Here is a 17,934-nt window from a genome sequence, read left to right as displayed (position 1 = left end):
ACCTATAATGGAAAAGAATCTTAAAAAGAATATATATATATATATATATATGTATATGAATCACTTTGCTGTATACCAGAAACTAACACAACATTGTAAATCAAGTATACTTCAATTTAAAAAATAGAGAGTTTTGAAATTATAGAAATATTCAGCAATCTAACTGAGTTTTTCCTGTGCCAGCCCTGAGCCAGGCACTGAGGGATACAGAGTAAATAAGAACGAGCTCCTTGCTGTGAAAGCACTTACGGTCCAAGGGCAAGGGTGGTGGTAGTGGTGACAGACAGATGCATAAAAGGAGGGATGTTTTTCTTTGGTGACTTTCCAGAGGAGATAACACTTGAGTTGAGTTTTGAAATAAATTGGCCAAATTAGGAGGGGAGGTGTTGTAGTCATGGAGCTTGACACCCGCCCACCCCCCACATGCCTTCCACCAATCATAATCCCATTTCTGTTGCTGGTGGTTGGCTCAGGCATTGGCATGTGTTTAGTCCTGGTCAATGTGAGGTGAGGGGAAGCCTGCTAGAGGGCTTCTGAGAAGAGAGTCCAAATCTCTAATAAAGAGACCCTGGGCATGGTCTCCTTTTCCTCCTGTGGATGCTGTCAAGTCTAGGAGTGAAGTTTGAATCTACTGCCATCTTCTTCCAACCTGGAATGGATTCTATTTTAGAATGAATCTGATCCCAAGAGGGGCAGAGAAAAGAGATGGAAAAAGCTGGCTCCTCCCCACTTTTGAGCTGCTAATTGCATAGTGCCTGGGACCCATCTTTCCTCTATACCAAGTGAGAGAAGGCATTTCCTGATTGCTTAAGCCATTTTGAGTCAAGGTGTTCTGTTACTTGCAGCTGGAAGGATGCTAATTATTGCAGAAGAACATTCTAGGCACCAGGACTAGATGAGAGAGACTGGCCTGCAGTTCAGTGTGGCTGCAGGGGAAGCTGTATGGGAAGGAAGAATGCCAAGGGCTGTCAATGGAGGGGCCAGTAGGGCCAGGTCATGACAAGATTATGTCACCAAAGTTTCCATGACTTCATCCTGAGGGCAGTGGGGAGCCAGACAAGAGTTTTAAGTGATAAAGTGATGTGTTCAAATCCATATTGTAGGAAAATCACTCTGGTAGTGAAGAACAGTTTGCAGGAGAGAGAGACAGAGAGACAGAGATAGATAGACAGACAGACAGATATGACAAGGAGATCAGTGGGAAGACAGATGCCTGTGGGAGGAGATGATTGGGTGGTGGCCATGAGATGGAGGAGAAAGTCAAGACATCTGAAGGAGGTGGAGTTGTCAGGCTGGGTGAGCAACTGGCTGTGTGGAGAAGAGATGGGAGAAGGCTCCCTCCCAGGGCTCTGGCTTGGGCATCTGGGAGGATGGTGGTACCACATACTGAGAAGGCAATGCCAGAAGCTTTGTGTAGGAAGCAAAGAGCTCAGTTTAGATGAGGTACTTGGTGCCTCAAGATACTAGTAGCATATGGAAGCTTACTGAAAGGCATCTCTTACCTTTCTTCTGATGACCATCTTCATTGGTTTTGGGGAAACATCCCTCCACCCATGGATAGAGTCTTGGGGAGCTTGCCATCATTCTGGCTAAAGGGTGGACCATGATCTAAGCCTGAACAATTAAATGTATTCTTTGGAATCTGAACTTTGACCTGTCTCAAAGAAAGTAATCAATCATCCCCCAAGATGAGATTTTGTCCTAGTCTGAGCCCCCTTGAACTTGAAGCCTAAGCAAGAGCTTTTATGCAGGAAGTGTATTTGGGAAGTGATTCCAGGGAGCAGGAGAGAGGAAATGGGAAGAGAAATCTAACCCAACGGTTATCACGTTGGGTGTTCCAGCCCCCTGGAACCTTCTGGGGAGTACACTGTGAGTCCCAGAACAATCTGCAAGAGGGGTGAAGGGAGAGGCCTGTGTTCATTGGCCTCTGACCCCACGGGGTAAGGATATTCACTCCTGCATTGCTGGGTAGCCCCCAAATATGTGCCCAGCAAGCTCGCACGGGCACCTCAGGTGGTAGCCTGAGGACAGCTTGGGGCAGGAAGTGAGAGGCTGCGGCACATCTCATTTTGAGATGAAGCACTATAAGTGCAAACTGGGTCAAAACCTGTGCAGAAGAGACCATGCTGGCAGTAGGAGGGAGCCCGAGAGGATGTGAGGCAAGGCACGAGATGTCGGATGCAGGTCTCAGAAGGCTGCCTGCTGGCTCCTGCTGCTGGGATCTCCAGAACTCTATCCGCGGTGTCCTCTCCAAGCCCTGATGGCCCTTCTGCAAGCCACATCATAGCCTCCCAGTGGATTCCTTTGGGGCTCACACTAGTCTGTTTCTACAGCTTAAGATAAAAAAAAATGCTGATGGTTGTGGCACATGACATGTTAGGGAGCAAACTCAACACAGCTGTAGAGCAGATAACAAAACATTTTCCTCTGGTGTTTTTTGCACGATGCTTTGGCAAAGTTGGAGGGCTGAGGCATATCTTCCAGGGGTGTAGCCCCCCGACTCATTGTCTTTCCTGAATCCAAGAGATTCAGGGACTCCTAAGCGGAAGGGCTCCACCTGCTCTTGCCTTTATCACCCATACTCCTGCCTGAGAACAGCAAAGACATATGTGTAACTCATCAACAGCCCCAGATGGGTGTGCTCCCGGGCTACAAGAGGGTCCTCAAGGTACCGCAGCTAAGAGTGGGCCTGCTTAGACCCACTCTTGGACCTGGGTGGGGGGCTTCATGAGTTTATGGCACAGGATGGAATCACATTATCATTAAAACTATGAATTTCTCTCTCTCCCTCTGTGTGTGTGTGTGCGTGTGCGTGTGCGTGTGTGTGTATGTATGCATGCTTTGTATACATACTGGGCCAGATTTCCTCAGTAGAGACGGTTCAGATGGTCACTGACTAGGTACCCCTTTTAGGGAACCATGGAGGAAACGAAAGGCAAGGAGAGAATGGCAAGTAAAGAACAGATTGGTAGGACCAGGACACACCAAGTGGTGTGCACATTTTTCCATTCTATAAACATGAACCAAGCTTAGATATTGGGTACCTGTGCCCCTCAAAGAGCTCCATGTCTAATAAAGCTGGTGGACACAAATATAAAGTTGAATAGGAAATTTTAAGAGCTAACATCAGGAGATATGGAACATATCACAAGGGAGTCAGTGTTGTGTTATTACGGAAAATGGAAGGACTGCCCAGGGGAGAAAGTGTTGGGTGGGTCTTGAAGGATGAGGCACTTCCTGGCAGATGATGGAGGGACAAGGAACAGGAGACGAGGAATCAGCACAGTAAAATCACAGAGGTGTGAGGCAGCACGGCGCACTAGGGGACACGGGGGAAGGGAACGGTAGGAAGTTGCGAGGAAGTTCGTACTTGATTCCATGGGAAAAAGGAAGCCTTTGAGGATTTAATTTGGGGAATAACATTCCTACATGCATTTTTTATATATTTTAAATAAAACATGTTTGATGTAAAAAAAGTTCAGACGGTAAAAGTAAAAGCCCTCATTGTCCTTTCCACCCCTCTACCCCCACTCGGTTAACCGTCACAGCTTACAGTTAGCAGTTTCTTGTGTATCTCTCCAAGTATTTCTATGTACCTCTAACAATTTATATATATATATCCTTTTTATTTCTAACAAATGAATTCAATTATATATGCTATTCTGTAGTTTGCTCTTTTCTCTTAACAGTAAATATATCCTAGGCATCTTTTCACATTACATACAGGGACACCTCACTCTTTTTAACAGCTTCACGGTATTACATAGCAAAGGGGAACAAATTACCCTCCAAAATGACTATGCCCATTTACACAGTCACTAAGCATATATGAATATTCCAGTTAGCTTTCCTCCTCGTCAACATTCTAGCTATCTTTTTCATCTTGACCATCTGACATCTTATTGGGATCTCATTGACAGTCTTGACAATCTGGTATCTTACTGTCTTAATTTGCATTAACTAATTAAATCATAAGTAAGGTGCTCATCTTTTTACTGTGTTTATTAACCATTTGCATTTGTTTTTATGCAGACAGCTTATTTATATCTTTTATTCACTTTTATATCTGTTAGTCATTAATTTATTAAAATTATTTATATTTTAATGAAATTAGACTTCTGTTTATAAATAAATTATAATAGTGCATATAGGAGTATATATAATGTATATTAATTATCTTTTGACTTCGTTTACAGTGGTTTTGCCATATGGAAATTTAAAGTTTTTTTAATGTTCTCAATTTATTATGTTTTTCTTCTAAGTTAATGTTAAGTCTGAAAGTCTTTGCTCATTCCTAGGTTATGAAATAATTCTTCAGTATTTTCCTCTAGCACTTTTATGATCTCATCATTATGTTAAAATATTTTTAAAATTATTTTATTTTATTTTTGGCGGAGGAGGGAGGTAATTAGGTTTATTTATTTATTTTAGAAGAGGTACTGGGGATTGAACCCAGGACCTCATGCATGCTAAGCATGCACTCTACCACTTGAGCTATACCCTCCCCCCTTAAAGTCTTGATTCTATGTGGAATTTAATTTGCACACTTTGCTAGCAACTTGCTCCCTTCATAGACCCCTATATTCCCAATTATTTCTTCCATTTGTTGAATCACGGTTGGATTTTCCTAATCAAGGGTCTTCCATTTCCAACTTATGGGTGAGGATTGTAATGAGGACCTGTGCCTAAATTGCAGGTAATAAAGAAAAAAGTAACAGGAGATTCTGAAGCCTGTTGTCCTGTTGGTATCTGAGACCTTTCACGTTCTACAAGAGATGGGTAAGTGCAAATGTGGATACTTGTTACGTTATGGAAATGGGGGTGGGGTGGGCAGGTGAGTAAAATAGTGCCTGGTGTGGTGAGGATGTGGTGGCCAGGGTACGCTCGCACCTGCTGCTGGGACTGTCCCTGGGAGCAGTCCTTCTGGGAGGCAGGGCGGCAAACTCTCTGTGTTCTATGGCCCAGTAAGTCCACTTCAGGGGGTTAACCTGAACAGACGACCAGAGAAGCCAACGTTCACGTACTAGAGAGTTTATCACAACAAAATGAATAAGAAAGAAACGTTGAAACAGCTGTAAAAGCCAGAGGTTATGATGAGGTAAATTAACAATGCTTCAGCCATATCAGAGAATGTTTTATAGCATCTAGCAATCATATTTTAAGGAAATAGTCAATATCGTGAGGGAAGTTTATGGTATAATTTTAAGTGAAAAACATAAGACTACAAACTACTTATATGAATATGAGACCATCTTTTCCCCAAACTATGTGTGTTGTGCATAATATGTGTGACTGTCAGTTATGTATCCATCAGTTAGTAGCTCTGAATGTGAGCAAGTCACTTATCCTCTCTAAGGGTCAGTTTTACCCTCTGCAAAATGGGACACTGGTGGTACTTACCTCATATGGTTGCTGTAGGGATTAAATAAGCCTGAATAACAACAACAACAACAACAACAACAACAACAACAAACATGAAAAGTAATTAAAGACCAAAAGGAAATAAAACTCCAACCATGGCAGGGTTACAGATGCTTTGACTCTTCTTTACAATATTTTGGTATTTTCAGATTTTCTGCAGTGACATAAACGTGTTTAGGTAAGTGAGCAAACTGTTCCTATCATTCTTTCAACAACAAGCTATATGGATTGGAAGATAAGCCACTGAATTTTTTAAACAGAAAACACATTCTAATGATCAAAACATTAAAGGCATAAAACTGTGCAGACATGGAGAAGGTGAGTCTGCTGCCCAGCCCTGTCCCACGGGCACCCAGGGGCGCTCTGTGGTGACCCCCCCCCCCGCCACTATCACTGGTTTGTTAACTGTTTTTTCCTAACATCACTTGTGAGACAGAAGAAGATTCCCACACCTAGTGACTTCATCTAGATCTGACCAAGACCTAACTCAAAGTGGCTTAAGCAAAACAGAATTTTTTGGCTCACATAGCTGAAAAGCCCAGGGGTGGCTCTGGCAGCAGGCATGGCTGGGTCCAGTCCCTCAATGGTCAGGCCACCATTAGACTTGTGTCTCTAACTCTTGGCTTTGCTTTCTTAGGTGCCAGCTTCACTCTCAGACAGGCTTTCCCTAAAAAGCCTCAAAAATGGCCACTAATGGTTCCAGGCTTATGTTCTACCAGTTTAGCAACCCCCATGAAAAAACAGCATTTCTCTCCTGCTCTGCCAAGAATCCCAGGTTCTTCTCTCATTGGCCTGATGCGGGATCACGTTATCACCTCAGGTCCAATCTTTGTGCTCAAGGCCATAGGATGCTCTGATCAGCCAGGCAGCCTGAAATCAGCCTCTCCAGAACCAAGAGTAAGACAGAGTGAGTTCCTAAAGGAAAAGTGATGGGTTTTGTCACCAAAGAAGGGGAATGAAAGCTGAACAGGAGGAGTAAGATAGGGGGCCACCACCCTACCCTAGTGCCTCTAGAAGAATGATCCACTCACTGAACAAGTTACCGTCTTCTTTTCACAGATCCGTGTGACAAGGGAGGTATCGTCATTCCTACCAGTGGCTTCATGTATGCGTGGTGTGAACACCCCTGGGAGGCCTGGCTGTCACTAAAGCCTTCTGCCCAGCTACTCACATGGACTTCACTTCATCCTGGGAAGTTAGTCTCTTAAGGTACTTTTTCAATTTCCATGAATTCAGTAAGCATTTTAAAAAACACTAAAAAGAAGTTGCTGCATGTCATAAAAGGGGAGGAGGACCTGGCTGGGTGAGGGTAGGAGACTGTGAGGGAGGACGAGAGGGAGAGTAAGAAAAGACTGGCTCCTGGATCAAGGCAGGATGGGACCCATTTTCTGAGGGCCAACCATGTGACAGACACTTCTTCAGACGTGCTTCATTACTCCTCACACACCTGGGAGGGGTGAGGCATTTGTATCCCCAATTTATAGATGAGGGAACTGAGGCACAGGGAAGATAAAACACTTGCCAAAGCAATTCAGGGAACCAGTAGCAGAAAAGGGATTCAGAGCCAGGTCTGTCTGTCTTCTTTCCTTTCTACTCCATCTTGCTGGTTCAGGAACTCACAGTGACCCTATCAGGTTCCAAATGGAACCTAAACTCCATCCTTAGTCCCAGGCCTCTCTGAACATTTCTTTCTACAGCAGGTGAAGCAGACAGGACCCTGCACCGTGTAAACAATGCTAACAACCCTATTTGTGACATCCGATCTGATGGATAAGAGCCTCTTCTCTCCCTTATTCATGTCTGTTTGCACCTACCACCCCTGCACGTATATCCCTTCTTCGGTGCCTCTGTTTCCCTGGGACGAACTCCTGTTGCTGCCAAAGTCCAGGTAGAGGAGAACTGATTCTCTTCATTCATCTATTTATTCATTCAACAAACCCTCACTAAGTTTCTATGATGTCAGGCTGGTGGCAAGAGCTTGATGAGGTAGCTCCTGCCCTCAGGGAGTTCACAATCTAGTGCGGGCGAGGAAAGCCAATCACAGCACTTGGCATGTTGCAACCAGTGCTGTGAGATCTATATGGCACTAGGGTGGCACCTAACTCAACCCAGGCAGGGGTGGGATGGGGAGGTCAAGGAAGGCTTCCTGGGAGAGGTGACACTTAAGGAAGCTTTAAAAAGTGAGGTGCAGTTCATTAGGTGCAGAAAAGGGCATTCCAGGCTAAGAGACAGTATGTGTGTTGAGGACAATTGTCATATTCATGGTTGTCCATCTTCTGAATAGTCTTTCTGTATTTGGGGTGATTCCCTAATGGGTCCCACCTTCCTAAGATAGAAGGCAGAACATCAATTCCCAGGTTCCCTTGCATCTAGGAAGCAGACATGTGGCTTGGGCTCTGCCAATCACCCAGGACTTTGATTCAGGAGAGAGCAGTGTGAAGAAGCAGGCCCTCAGTGAGACTGGAGATTGCACTGTGCTGGTGCAGGTGGGTTTTTTAGGGGGGAGGGGATGGGTAGGTAGCACAGGTTCTGGTTTGAGTCCCTGACACAGATGTGGCATTGGTGCTAGTGGCAGTAGCAATGGCAGTTGCCATTGAAGCTGAGGTCCTAGTGTTTGGTGTTTGGCTATAGTAGTGACAGAGACAGCAGGTTTTCGGATGGCCAGTTCTGTAGTTTGTCCCTAGAAGTGATGTTTATTATTGAGTCTGCTCCTCTCAGCCTTCTGATAATTCTCTGAACAACCTAAAAACCCGCAACAAACCCCATTTCTGCTTTCATGTGCTCAAATGGATTCTGTTGTTGGCAACTAAAGGCCCTGATTTATACAAAGAAGGAGGTGAGATGCTATGGTTGGTGATGAAGTGTATTTGGACCAGATCATAGAGGACCAGAACCAGGCTAGAGGTTAGGATGAAGGCCATGAAAATCTATAGAAGGATCCAAGCAGAGGAGTGGCAATGACTGGGCTTCGCTTTCTGGAGGCCAAGGGGAACATGGATACAGACTCAAAAATCATGAGATCAGAGGATGGCATCCCCATTTTTAGATCGATGGATAGCATAGTTTTTAAGGTTTGAAAGAGTAAGTGTAGAGAATGGTTACGAACATAGACTTTGTCCATGCTCTTTGCCTTAGTTTCCTCATATTCAAGATGGGAAATAAGTGTACCTATCATATTTTGGGTTAAATTAGTTAATATTATAAAATGCTCAGAATAGTGCCTGGAATTTAGTAGACACTTCGTCTTAGCTATTATTATTGGGAGTGATACCAAAAGAGTTTATGCCTGGGATTTAGGGTGACAATTTCTGGTTCTTGTTTTGCCATAGCTGTCACGTGCCTCCATCTCTGATGTATGAAATGTGAGGACTGGATCTCTGATCCAGTGAGAAGCCAGTTCTTCTCTCTGACCAGTCAGCCCTGCCTCTGCCTCTGTCCTCAGGGGGACTTGGAAATAAATGCAATCTGAGTCGTTTCATCACTTGACTTCTTGTCTGACACAGCAGACCACTTCTTCCTTGGAATGTAGTCTTCCATGGCCCCCTTGATATCCTGGGTTCCGGGATTTCCCTCATCCTTCTAGCTGCTCTTTCTCCATCTTCTTCCCAGCTTCTCACCCTCAACTTATCTCTTAAATGTGGGCCTTTCCCATGGCTCCTCCTGTACATTTCCTCTCTTCACTCTGCACTCTGTTCTCGAGCCATGTCCTCAGTTCTCAAAGCTTCTTCCACTTCCTCTAAACAGGAGATATTTGTATCACTTCTCCATCCAGATCCCTCCCCTGAGCTCCAGTCCTGCATGGCTACCTGTTTCCTGCACAGCTCTACTGGATAAATGTAATACACCTAAAAAAGAACTCATCATTCATCGCCAGCCCAGTCTTACAGCCCCCTTCCTGGAGGATGGCACCACCATCATCCCTCTTAGATGCCCAGACCAAAAGCCTTTATTGTTAAGGGGCCTCAAATCTTATTTGTCACCAAGTCCTCCCCACTCCACCCTCTCAGAGTAACTTCTTCATTCATCACAGCCTGTGCTCTAGCCCAAGCCCTCCTCCTCTGTCACCAGGACCTTTGCACGAGCCTTCTCTCTGGTTTCACTGCCTCTAGTCTTGCTCACTCTGATCCATACAATACAATAGTATAGCATGTGATCAGGTAAGGCCTATTCCAGAGTTGCAAGTTTAGCTTAATGTCCTGAAATAGGTCAATATAATTTTTATCACTTTCACAGAATAAAAGAGAAACAAGCTAGGAAAAGAAAGGAATTTCTTTAATCTGAGAAAGGATATCCACAAAAATCCTATAGCGAACATCATATTTAATATGAAATGTTGAACACTTTCCCCCTGATGTCAGGCACATGGCAAGAATGTGCCATCACACTATTTTTGTTCAACCATTGTACTAGTAATCCTAACCAGAACAATGAGGCAAGAAAAAATAATAAAAGACATAAAGATTGAAAAAGGAGTAAAACTACCATTATTTTGTGATGACATGACCATGTGTGTAGGAATTTTTAAAAATCTTTAAATAAAGTACTAGAATTAATTTAGCAAGTTTTCTAGATACAGGATAATATACAAAAATAATTATACATATTTTTATTTTATTTTAATTTGGGGGGATAATTAGGTTTATTTATTTTAATGGAGGTAACAGGGATTGAACCCAGGATCTCATGCATGCTAAGCACACACTCTACTACTGAGCTATACCCTCCCCCATATTTTTCTATAGTAGTAAAAGTTAGAAAATGAAATTTGAAAATAATACCATTTATAATAGCATCAAAAACCATCAAATACCTAAGAACAAATGCAATGAATTATGTGCAAGACCCTTACTCTGAAAACTTTAAATTACTGCTTCAAAAAGTAAAAGAAGACCTAAATAAATGGAGGGATATACTATATTCATGGATTGGAAAATTAAATAGTTTTTTTTTTATTGTGGCAACAGGACTACAGCAAGGGGACAGTGAGTCTTTGATTCCTATTCCTATGACACATTCAAATAGGCATAATTCTCATATTGATGATAAGCAGCTTTATTGCTAAGAACTGCCATGGAAAGTGCTGGTGGATCTCTTCACCCCACTTTTTTTTTAACATTTTTTTTATTGAGTTATAGTCATTTTACAAAGTTGTGTCAATTCACCCCACTTTTAATACAAGGTCCGTATATGGAGATGCTCTCACTAGCTCAATGACAGTTGGCTATGCAGTTTGAGTTCTACCTTTAGTTGTTGCCTTGGACTGTTGAGCCATCTACCTGTCTCCAACTTCATTCCTTACTTTAATGAGCTGCTCAGATTGCAGAATTAGGGGTGATGCAATGGCAGAGATAAAGTGACAACCTCTGAGATGTAAAGTGATATGGATTCTATTTATACATTCATTCATTTATTCATCAAACTTATATTAAGTTTGCACTGTACTAGGTGTCAAGATAAAAAGATGATTGTTACCCACAAGAGATCACTTCTTAAAGAAGCTACAGACATCTGATCAGTTTACTATGCAGTCTACTAAGTCTATAGACAATATCAATATACCTAAGGATATGGAAAGTACAATGAAAATTCAGAAGAAGCAGCATCTAAGTGGGCCTGAGAGTCAGATGGAGCATAAAAGAATAGAGTTTCAGGTAAATAGCTAAGGATTTCAGTATTGTTAAAGTGCCAATTCTTCTCAAATTGACCTATAAACTCAATGCAATTCCAATTTAAAAAATCTAACAGCTTTTTAAAACTTCACATTCTGATTCTAAAATTTGTATGAAAATTCAAAGAACCTAAGCAGACAGTGCAATGTTGGAGAAGAACAAAGCTTGAGGACTTACACTATCATATACAGAAACTCATTATAAAACTTCAGTAATTAAGACAATTAAGTATTGGCACAGAGGAGACAAGTAGACCCATTGGTCTTGGGTCTTGATAACTTGAGGTAGACAAAGATTGTTTAAACGTATCAGATATACACTGAAAAAAAATCAAACATTAAGGGAAAGGTTGAAAAGATAAAGGAAATGAACATCATTAAAATTAAGAACTTCTCTTCATCAAAAGACACCACTAAGACAGTGAAAAGGTGAGCCAGAGAATAGGAGAAGTTATTTGCAATACATATATCAAACAAAGGACTCATACCTAGAAAAGTTAAAGAACTTTGTCAAGAAAATAAAGCTGACAACCCATTAAAAAAAAATAGGCAGGAGACTCGAACAGAGGCTTCACAAATCATCAATAAACATATGAAAAGGTGCTCCACATCATTAGTCATCCGTGAAATGCAAATAGAAGCCACAACGAGATGCTATTATACACTTACCAGAATGGCTAAAATGAAAAGGACCAACATTTTCAAGTGTTTGCAAAAATGTGGAACAACTGGAACTCTCACACATTGTTAGTAGGAATATATATTGATACAATACTTTAGAAAACTGGCAATATTTCCAGAGCTAAAGGTATATATATTCTTTGTCTCAGGAATTCCACCCTTGTATATAAACCCAACAGAAATAAGTATGCATATATCCATTAAAAGAAATGTATAAGAATATTCATAGCAGCATTATTTTTAATAGCCAAAAATTGGAAATGGCCCAAATGTCCTAGATAAACATAGAATAAAATAAAATATATATTATATATATATATACACACAGTAAAAATTATATAACCAGGAGAAAGAACAGAGTATTGCTACATGTGGCAACACACATGAATCTCTTGGACATAATGTTGGGCAAAAGAAGCCAGGAACAAACTGTACATATGATATAATTTCATTTATATGGAGTTCAAAAACAGACAAAATTAATATATGATGACAGAGATCAAAATAGTGGTTACTCAATAGGGCATATGACTGGAAGGGCACATGAAAGAGACTTCTGGGGACTGGAAATGTTCTGAATCTTGATATAAGTGGCAGTTATAATTCATTAAGAGGTGTATGGTGCACTTAAGATAAACAAGTTCGTGCTGTATAGCACAGGGAACTATATTGGTATCTTGTAGTAACTTACGGTGAAAAAGAATATGAAAACGAATATATGTACGTTCATGTATGACTGAAGCATTGTGCTGTACACCAGAAATTGACACAACATTGTAAACTGACTGTACTTCAATAAAAATACATATACAAAAAAAAAAAAAGAGGTGGACTTAAGACTTGAACAATCTATTGTTTGTAAGCCATACCTCAATTTTTAAAAATTAAAAAGTTTAAAGCATCAGTGTCCATCAGTATCTCCCCATTGCTTACAAATTTTCCTTCAGAGCACTAAAACTGGCAATTAGTTCATTGTTTCGCTTCCACCCATTCCCCTAAGAGACTGTAAGCTCCGTGAGGTCAGGACTACGGCTGTACTTTTCACTGCTGTTATTCCAGCTCCTAGCAGAGTCCCTGGCAAAGAGCAGATGCTCTATCAAGGCATGTTTCAAATAACTTAATACATGAGTAGTGGCTTTATCTTGTTCCAATAGCGAAGCTCCCGGAGTCTACCCCTCAGCCTCCCCCTCCCACCTCCCTGAGGTTTCTGGAGGCTTTCCAGCTCTCTTCTTCAGTCCTGGAGACCCCAAAAGGGAGTGTTCTTGCTCATGTCCAGCCCTTGCATAGGACACTCTGGAATATCCTTTCCCCTTTCTCTGTCTCACAAACTCCTAACTATCCTGTGGCCCCTTCCAAACCCTCACACAACTCACACCTTCACAATCTTAAAACTTAAATAGAATACACTTATCATTATGCCTTTATTTCTATGCTTCCACAATTCCCTGACTTTGAGACCTTAGACAAATTACCTAACTCTCTGGGTTGGTTCTTAGTTTGCATAGCCCCTGTCTCCAAGATCTTTTCTTTTTCTCTTCTTTCGTGTGCCCCAGAAAGCGGACCTCTGTGGACTACATCATCTAGGACACCTTGCCTTCTGTTTTCCTGTGGATTCATCCAGTAGTAAGCACCAGCAGGAGCAGGAGGAAAGGGTGTTAATTCCTAACCTCCCATGCCCATTCTCTCTGGCTACAGCTCCCATCAGGTGACCCCTCTTTCACAGCCCCAGCTTCACTAGGGGGCTACTCCTTCCCCCTTCAGACCTATAGGTTCCTAACCTGGGGCACCCCACCACCCCTTGTAGGTTTCCTTAACCCTTCCCTTACCTCTGTATAGACCCCTTATTAAACTCTCAAGAAACCCTTCAGTGGGGTTGGGATATAGCTCAGTGGTGGAGCACATGCTTAGCATGCACGAGGTCCTGGGTTCCATCCCAGTACCTCCACTAAAAAAAGAAAAAAAAAGTTACAGGAAGACATTTAAAAAAAAAAAGAGAAAGAAGCCGTTCAGTTCCCATCTACTTCCTACTAAGACCCAGTCTCACATACTCTCTAACCCTCAATTTACTCATTTGTCAGCTGAGAGGCAACTGTGATGATTAAATGAGATGGTGTACCTGCAGTCCTTAATATAGTGCTGGCCATAGTAAGTGCTCAGTGAAAATGAACTACCTTTATACTTATGATTTTGCTCCATCACTTGGCTTTGAGTGCCTCATTTCATTTGATGGAGGCTCAATAAATATTGTTGAAAGAATGGGTGAGCTGCTATACAGATGAAGATGAGTCACTATGTTACTTATAGAATCATAAAATCTCTTCATTTAGCTGAAGAACTTTCTGATAGAACTATCTCATCAGATAGTAAGCTCCCCATGTCTGGAGGTGTTCAAGCTCTGGGGGTAGACAATCACTTGATGGTGATGTTGAAACAAACATGGCATGGAGCAGGTGGAGTTGGTTAGACTTTTGAATGCCTTTCTAGCCTCAAGATTCTAGAATTCTATGATTCCTGGAGTCAGAGGAAAAGAAAACAAAAAACCCCTTGGCTTAGGTTCTGAAGAATGAACAAGGGCAAATCTACATATGGACTCACAATATTTTGGTTCAGCTCTTCAATACCGCCCAGTTGGCCAGTCTCATTTTGAGAGGAGCAAAGAAAGCCCAGAGAGGAGAAGGCACTGACCCGAGGTCACATGGATAAGCTAGAACCCAGCGCTCCTAACTCACAGCCTGGTTCGCCTCCACATGCATCAGGCCTTGGAGGAAGATGTACTTCTACAAATTCTACAAGATGATTTCTCTCCATAGCTTTCCCCGGTCAGACGCGAATCACAGCAGTGAGTCAGTGGGCAGGCCAGGAACCAGGGAGGGGCACTAGCTGAGATCCCCCTCAGGACAACTCACAAGGTAAGAAGAGGTGGTGAGTAGGAGTGGAGAGAGGAGCCCTGTCCTCACCTTTCGGGGCCTACTGGGACAGGAGGAACAGATGCGGTTAGCGTGGCCCAGAGTGGCGCCAGCTCTCAGAACTTTCCAGGAGAGTGATCTGTGAGGACAGTCCTTGGTCCCCTTCAGGGCACAGCAGGGGCTGTAGGATCACTAGTCACCAGTTTTAGAAAGGAGATTCCTACCTGGGGTGAGGAGAGGAACTGGGAATCTCTGAAGTTTCTTCCTCAATCTATAAAAGTTTAAGATCTTAAAAGTGGGGAAAATCAAATTCATCAGGCTTAGTATCACCCATGGGATACTGGAAGCACCTCTAAAACATCCCATGACAGCCCAGATTTATCTGGAACCTCTCCCTAAGCCCCTACAGCACCCCGGGAGTCCTTCATCTTGGCACTTTTACTAAGACGTGATTTTTCCCAGTCCTGGTTAAGCCACCAGCACTCTCACCTGGACCCCTCCCCCAGCTTCCTATCTCCCTCTCCTCCCCTTCTCCACCCAGAGGCCTGGGTAGTGTTAATAGGTAATTATCAGATCACTCTCTTCTTAAAGCCCTCCCAGGGTGGCCCTTTACTCTTCGAATAAAGTCCCACAGTTCATGAGGCTCTTCTGGACTGGCCTTTGCCTGCCTCTCTGACTGTCCTGTGACTCCCCCATCACTCAGGCACACTCTGGCCACGCTGGACTTCTTTCTGTGCCTCAGTTGGGCTAAGCCTGCTTCTCCCTCTGGGAGTTTGCACTTGCTGTTCCCTCTGTCTGAAACGTTCTTCCTCCAGATTTTGGCATGTCTAGTGGATGCTGAGGTGTGCCCCCAATGTCCCCCTTCAGGACTGAGTCCTCAGTCCCAAAGGTGCTGAGAGCTTCGGTGGCAGGAGCTATCAGTTGAGACTCTCTGAGAATGACTCCCTGCAGAAGATGGCTGTCTTGCCCAAAGTCTTGCCGCTTCCTGGGGGCAGCTACCCAATGGCTGGTCAGCATGGATAGCTGTGTACAAAGGCCCAGCCCGGCTGCCTGGAGCTGGGACAACTCAGAAGGGCTATCCTCCCTCCCTGCTCTGTGGGGTCAGCTGAGGCCTTCGCTGTGACTGCGGCATAGCCCAACTTCTCCCTTTACTCTGCTCTGCCTCCCTCCCTCTTCCATAGGTGTCCAAACCATGAGCAAACCAACAAGCTGCCTGCAGGCAAATCTCCACCTCAGCATTTGCTTCCAGGAGTCTGATCTGAGCCACCCGGAGGGCATCTTGTCATCATTCCAGTCTCAGCTAGAGCATCCTCCCTGGCCACCATGGGGAATGTTTCCCCATCTCTCTGTCACCCTAGTCTATTTTATTTTTATCACCTTTTGAAACTACCTCTTATTTTTGTTTGTTCATTCATCTGTTGTCTCTTTTCCTCACGAGGACATTCATTTCCACAAAAGCTACTGTCTTGTCCTCACAGTGTCCCCATAGCAGATGACAGTACCTGGTGCATAGTTGATGCTCACTAAATATTTGTGGGCTGAACACGTGGCTGGAGGAGTGAGGGGATGAAGGAATGAATCACTCCGTGAGCGATGCCTGCCTTTCCTGCTCTCCCCAGCCCCGCCCCCCCCAGAGTCCCTGAGCCAGGCTGCAGCCCCCTCCCCCATGTGACCCCAGCTGAGCTGGGGCCTCCTGGGAGTATGGAGCCTGCAGCCGCCTTGGCTGTGTGCCCTGTATTGATCAAAGCTGGGAGGCCTGCTGGCTGAGGTCTGTCCCAGCCCGTGGGGGCAGGGGAGTGGGAGGGGGATTCTGGCTGAGATTGGAGCAGAGCTTGCCTGGGGCAGAGCAGTGCTGGCTTTAGATCCATCTGCTGACAGCACCCCTTCCCCACACCTCTCAGGGGAGGCCAGACTAGCCCCTGGAGGATGGCTTGACAGGACGGTGGGCGGACAGAGGCAGGGCTTGGGCAGTGAATGCTCCTGGCCTGTTTCAAAGGCACACATTTGATCTCACATCACTATTTATGGACAGCCTACTATGTGCCCTCTCATGGGACCTAGGAATGGACTAGTGCCTCTTTACATAGGCTTGTCGAGCATCCCCTGAGCAGAGAGCACTGTGCAGGACCCAGAGGTGAGGTTCCCGGTGAGCTCAGGTTCTGGTGGGATCATACTTAGAACAGCTCATGTGATCCAGAGCACAGGAAAGGAAATGCTGAGTGAGGGGAGGTGCCGGGGAAGAAGCCCAAGGGTGGTCCCTCCCTTTAGCGTCCTGATTTGAGAATGAATAACAGAGATAATTCTTATGTGTCCAAAAGGGACATTTCTCTAAAGAGAAATGGCTATTAGTACTGAAGCTGGGGCTGGAGCCCAGTCTTGTACCCTGTAAGGTGGACTCAAGAGGTAGGATGCTGGGACATCTGCAGTCCTCTGCATGCACGTGCTGAGCACCTCCTCTGGGCCAGGCCAGGTGATGGGTGATAGGTCCTGGAAATGACATGGGAAGGGCACCCACCCTGACCTTAGGAGCTCACAACCCAGGAGAGAGCATGCACGCATGCTTGTACACACACACACACACACACACACACACACACACGTACACACCAGGAATTCAAACTGGTCCCATGATGAAGGTACACAGAGCTGGGAAACCTGGAGGTAGAGGAGGAGTTTATTAACCACATCAGGATAATCTGAGAAGCCCTCAGAGACGAGGTGGCCCCTGCACTGTGTCTTAAAGCTGGGTAAGTGTTAAAAAGAAGGTGACACTGGAAAGAGGCAGGCAGCCCAGGTGTGGGGCACAGCATGAGGAAAGACATGGAGGCTGCTATCTTCTGCTGGTGTGGCAAAGCAGCCCCCTTCCAGGTCTCCAGACTCCAGACTCCTCACCCTTCTACCCATTAGCACACCACTGCCAGAGTGGGTGCTCTGCAATATGAGCCTTACCACCATGCCACGCTCCTGCTCAAAGCCCATCAGTGGCTCCCCACTGCCCTCTGGATAATGCCCTATCATCATAAAACTTGAATGCTACAGGTCACTTCAGGCATCCTGTGTCCACCCACTCCCATTTTACAGAGAAGAAAACTGAGGCCCAGAGAAGACCAAGTCAGGGGCCAAGCTGGAGCTAAAATAGTGGCCTTGTAAACCCGAGGCAGGGCTTTTTCCCTGACACCACACCCTCTGCCCTCCCTCTACCAGCCAGCTGGTATTTAAGGAGCCTAAGAAAATTTAAGTATCCTCATCACTGGCTGA

This window comes from Camelus dromedarius, chromosome 14, assembly GCF_036321535.1.
Source record: "Camelus dromedarius isolate mCamDro1 chromosome 14, mCamDro1.pat, whole genome shotgun sequence".
NCBI lineage: Eukaryota > Metazoa > Chordata > Mammalia > Artiodactyla > Camelidae > Camelus > Camelus dromedarius.
Note: the sequence above shows the minus strand (reverse complement) of the source record.